Source organism: Taurulus bubalis (genome assembly GCF_910589615.1).
Source record: "Taurulus bubalis genome assembly, chromosome: 5".
NCBI classification, from domain to species: domain Eukaryota; kingdom Metazoa; phylum Chordata; class Actinopteri; order Perciformes; family Cottidae; genus Taurulus; species Taurulus bubalis.
Window position 1 is genome coordinate 119,765 of NC_136593.1, and position 5,717 is coordinate 125,481.

The following is a 5,717-nucleotide window of genomic DNA, read 5'->3' on the forward strand; positions in this document are numbered from 1 at the left end:
CACACACACACACACACACACACACACACACACACACACACACACACACACACAGAACTACGGAGCCTCCATCAGCTTCCTTCTTGTCATTTTCAGGATTACAGCAGCAGACGGGTAAAGTGCTCACAAGAGACAAATAGTCAAAATAAAAAAAACAAGTAATATAAATAAACAGTAAAGACAGTAAATAATGCACAATAACAATAGTATACAGACAGACAGAATAACATGTATTTATATTGCACAGTTGAGGTGATTAAAGTGACCAAAGTGTTTTGTGGTCTACTGCGAGCTCAGCTGGTTGTGCAGCTTGACAGCCGCAGGAAGGAAGGACTAGGACATCAAAGGACATCAAAATAAAAATAAAAATAAATGGTCGGAGAATAGTCCTGACTGACTCTATCACAGGACTATTCTCGGACCATTCTTTCGGACCATTTATTTTTATTTTTATTTTTATTCCTTTCTCTCCTCCTACCGGTCACTCCACTGCACAATTCATATTTAAACACTCATGCCACATACACTTAACTTTAACTTTAACTTAAACACACACGTCACTTTAACATGCCACATACACTTAACTTTAATACACTTAATACATACACTTAACTTTAATACACTTAATACATACACACATCACACACACGTCACTTTAACACACACTTAAATGAATGTTATCTGTTGTCTGAGCACTTTATCCTTATCTGATTTAGACATCATTGCACTCTGTTGCTGTCGTTGATTGTTGTTTGTCTCGTCTAATGTCTAATGTCTAATGTATGCACCTTCCGCCTAACTAAATTCCTCGTTTGTGCAAACACTCCTGGCAATAAACGGTTTCTGATTCTGATTCTGATTCTGATTCTGATAGTGGTTCCTCTCCTTCACACACCAGGGAGGAAGCAGCCTGAGATAGCTTAGCATCATCCTCCTGTCTCCCACCACCTCCACCAGGTGATAGCTTAGCATCATCCTCCTGTCTCCCACCACCTCCACCAGGTGATAGCTTAGCATCATGCTCCTGTCTCCCACCACCTCCACCAGGTGATAGCTTAGCATCATCCTCCTGTCTCCCACCACCTCCACCAGGTGATAGCTTAGCATTATCCAGCAGACCACTCCATAAAAGATGGCTGAAGCCACTACAGAGTGGAAGAAGGTCTTCAGGAGCTCCCTGCACTCATGAAGACCTGAGTTTCCTAGCAGAAAGAGTCTGCCCTGTCCCTCTTTATAGAGTGTGTGTGGTCTGTCCAGTTTATCGTTCAAGTGAACACCCAGGTACTTATAAGACTTCACAACCTCAATGTCCAGTCCCTGGATGTTCACTGGTACCGGAGGAGAGCGTTTAGCGTTTGGAGTTGATGTGGAGGCGGTACCACTGGCACCATCATATGAAGTCCTTGTTCAGTTCCCTGTAGTCCACCATCATATGAAGTCCTGGTTCAGTTCCCTGTAGTCCACCATCATATGAAGTCCTGGTTCAGTTCCCTGGTCACCAGTTCTGCTTTATACTTTTTGTGTAAATTCCACATATGTCGGAACATCAAACTCCATGGTGTCTGGGTTCATACTATTATCCGTAGTCCCACAACAGCGTCTCAATGAAGCCGCTGTCAGCGCTGGTTCAGGCGGGGCAGCAGCAGTTTCATTCAGAACCGGGGAGACGGCGGTGATGACGGGCGGAGCTTCTCAACGCTGTATCTCAACGCTGATTGGCTGCCGCAACTTTGCGTCACGCGATTTCTCCGCCAGAGTTGGGAGAATTCAACTCACGCGAATTCGCGCCGCGTCCTTCGCTTTGTTCGCCCCAGGTCCAACGTTCTGTTCGCGCCGCCTCCAACGCGTCTATCTCGCCGCGGCGCGAATAAATCGCTAATTCGCGTCGCAGCGCGTCTGTGGATTGACTTTACATGTAATCTGGTCGCGCCGCAAATTCGCGCCGCATCCGGTGTGAACACGGCATTAGGGATTTCCTGAGTGTTCATTGGGTAGACAAGCCACTCCTTTTGTCATGTTCAGTTTGTTGCTGACCTTAAAGATGTATGTTAAAGACCAGCAATTGATTAACTTTATACAAAAGCAATCAGTGCTTTTGATCTTGTTCAGTTCAGTTTTTATTACTCCGTGAGAAAAGTCCAGTCTGTGTTGTCTTGAACAAGAGCATGAAGTCTGGTTGGATGAGGTGGAGATGTGAAGGACAGCTGACAGGCAATGTTCCCTCTAATTTTTTTCAGCACTGAGCAAATTATTTTTTTTCTGAGCGCACATTTCAGCACTGTGAGCAATTCTCAACCACGCGACCTGCCGAAAATGACCACAAGCCTGCGTTAGCCACAGGGGATTCAAAGAGATGACAGCAAATGCATCAATATGTATACAAGGTTGATATTTATTCAATATCCTTTATAATGGCTGGGCTTTGGGAACATTTTAATGATGTCAGTTTAGTTGAACTTAAAGGATCTTTGTTGAACTTCAATAAGGGGAGGTTATGACTGGTTCACTGGTTATGACTGATAATGATATATATATAAAAAAATAAAAGTATCAAAGGTGTTTAGTCATTTCTCAGCAGGTACAACATTTAAGTGGAACTTCATTGAAAGAAAAATGCTAATGCAGTGCTTAACAATAATTATAGGCCTATTAAATTGACATGGTGTCATTTTTCCTAAAGGTAGCCTATATAAACAATTTAATAACTTCATATTCTTCATATTTAAATATGTCTGAAAGTTTCATCCTACCTGTGTCAGTTTGGACTATTTCATCTAGCCACTCATGTTTGAACGTTAGGCAGACCTTTTTCTGGGGCGCCTGCTCTGCCTTTCTTTTCGCCATGGTAGCCTATAGCTGCTGGAGCAGGGCCCGCCAAGAGGAGCCTAAACAGCGCCGGCCCGAGCTCATGTGGCGCTCTGGGCGAGCTTCACTCCTGGCGCCTGGAGGAGGACAGCGGGGTGGGGGTGCTAACGGAGGCAGAGCGCTAGCAGAGGTACAGAGAGCGCATGTCGAGAAACGGGACGCTAATTGGCCAAGAAGACTCGACATGTCACATCAAAGATTTTATTATTGTGGAGATGGCTCACTCCTATCTCAGAAACACTGGCGCAAAAAATATTTTTAACCCCTGAAAAAAAATCGTTTGTGCGGTCTGAAAAATGTGCGCGGTCTGAAAAATCTATTGCGCGGCCACTTCAACTGGCCTGCGCGGCCGCGCACACGTACAGTTTAGAGGGAAAACTGGTGACAGGTATCTCAGCGGCGGCTTTGCACGATTAATGTCCACTCTGGATTAATGTTCATCTGGATTAATGTTCATCTGGATTAATGTTCATCTGGATTAATGTCCACTCTGGATTAATGTTCATCTGGATTAATGTTCACTCAGGATTAATGTTCATCTGGATTAATGTTCATCTGGATTAATGTTCATCTGGATTAATGTTCACTCAGGATTAATGTTCATCTGGATTAATGTTCACTCAGGATTAATGTTCACTCAGGATTAATGTTCATCTGGATTAATGTTCACTCAGGATTAATGTTCATCTGGATTAATGTTCATCTGGATTAATGTTCACTCAGGATTAATGTTCATCTGGATTAATGTTCACTCAGGATTAATGTTCACTCAGGATTAATGTTCATCTGGATTAATGTTCACTCAGGATTAATGTTCATCTGGATTAATGTTCACTCAGGATTAATGTTCACTCAGGATTAATGTTCATCTGGATTAATGTTCATCTGGATTAATGTTCATCTGGATTAATGTTCGTCTGGATTAATGTTCATCTGGATTAATGTTCATCTGGATTAATGTTCGTCTGGATTAATGTTCATCTGGATTAATGTTCATCTGGATTAATGTTCATCTGGATTAATGTTCATCTGGATTAATGTTCATCTGGATTAATGTTCATCTGCAGCGCTCTGTGAGGCGGAGCGGCTCGCGGCAGCACCCGCTGCTCGCTGAGGACAGAAACTACAGAACAAGACGTGCTTCAGTCTGTTGGCAACAAGCCGGTCCTGAGGCTGCGTAAGCGCGCGCGCATAAATCACTTCAAAGTAAAAGCAGTGTCGTTGTATTGCATTCATGGCGTGCATCTTATTTATTTATTTTTCTTTTTTGATTGGCCTCACGCGGGCCGGACTGAGAGCCGTAAGATGCCCAGGTCTGAACTACGCCGTCTGGGAGAGATTTAAAGTGCAGCACCTGTGTGCGGCAGCATTAAGACCCTCCAATGCACACAAAAAAAAAGACGTGTTAACGTGTTTTTAACAGCCCTAGTTAGGACATGTCTGGATCCTTTTAAAGAAGTTTATTTTGAAAGGACTATTCATGGTTTAGCGTGAGGACATTTCTTTGGACATTAACATGGCGCCGCGGCTGGCTGCCTCGGTGTGTTGGTCTGTTTGTTTTGTGTTGTTTTTGTTGTAAACTCTGTTTTGTGCTGTGATTCCCAGAGCTGATTCCTCGTATGTGAAACATAGCTGACAATAAACGGCTCTGATTCTGATTTAAAGAAGTTTATCGGTTTATTTAAGTGATCGGTGGTGAGTTTTCTTTTCTGTTCTTTCATGCAGAGCTGAAGGTTGTGAGGCAGGTTCACTATTGATTCATGTAGCAGATAATTAAAGTCACAATGGACCCTTAAGACACACACACACACACACACACACACACACACACACACACACACACACACACACACACACACACACACACACACACACACACAAACATCTGTCTCCCTTCTCTTGTTATCCAGGCTTATTGGGGTGGCAGTAATGGCATTTAGTGTTTAGCCAGTGAGTTTGTGTGCTGCAGGGTGTGTGTGTGTGTGTGTGTGTGTGTGTGTGTGTGTGTGTTGACATATGTTTTTAAATGACTTAATGGGAATGTTTAACGGTCTCTGTAGTCCGCTGACAGTGGATTTAATTTGAGTTAACGAAGCCGTGTTCAGACCTCCAGCTGGAATCCGTTATGATATATATATATCCGTGTCTTTAAACTGAATATATATATATATATATATATATATATATATATATATATATATATATATATATATATATATATATATATATATATATATATATTTATATATATATATATCCGTGTCTTTAAACTGAAGACATGACATGAAATATGATTTCAAGCATTTCAAACGTGAAAGTCTGAATTGTGATCAGATTCCTATAGTTTGTCTGTCTGACGTTCTGCTGCTCTAATCATTGTGGATCCATGCGGCTAGCACACACACACACACACACACACACACAGTCCCTGTCTGTTAGTGAAGCTAGTTATGTCTCATCGTATCACTGGTCAAGTAGAACGTGATGTTACATATATGTATATATATATATATATATATGTATATATATATATATATATATATATATATATATATATGTATGTATATATATATATATATATATATATATATATATATATATATATATATATATACTGTATATACATATAATAATGTAACAATATATGTATGCATATAATAATGTATTAAAAGTAATCTCTAATTAGTCACTTTGTGTCCTTAACGAGTCGAGTGAAGTGAAACAGGAACGATTAAAGAACGAGAGGTTTCTGATCAATACACTCCATCTGACAAGAAAACACTGCGCTTTCATGTGTGTGTGTGTGTGTGTGTGTGTGTGTGTGTGTGTGTGTGTGTGTGTGTGTGTGTGTG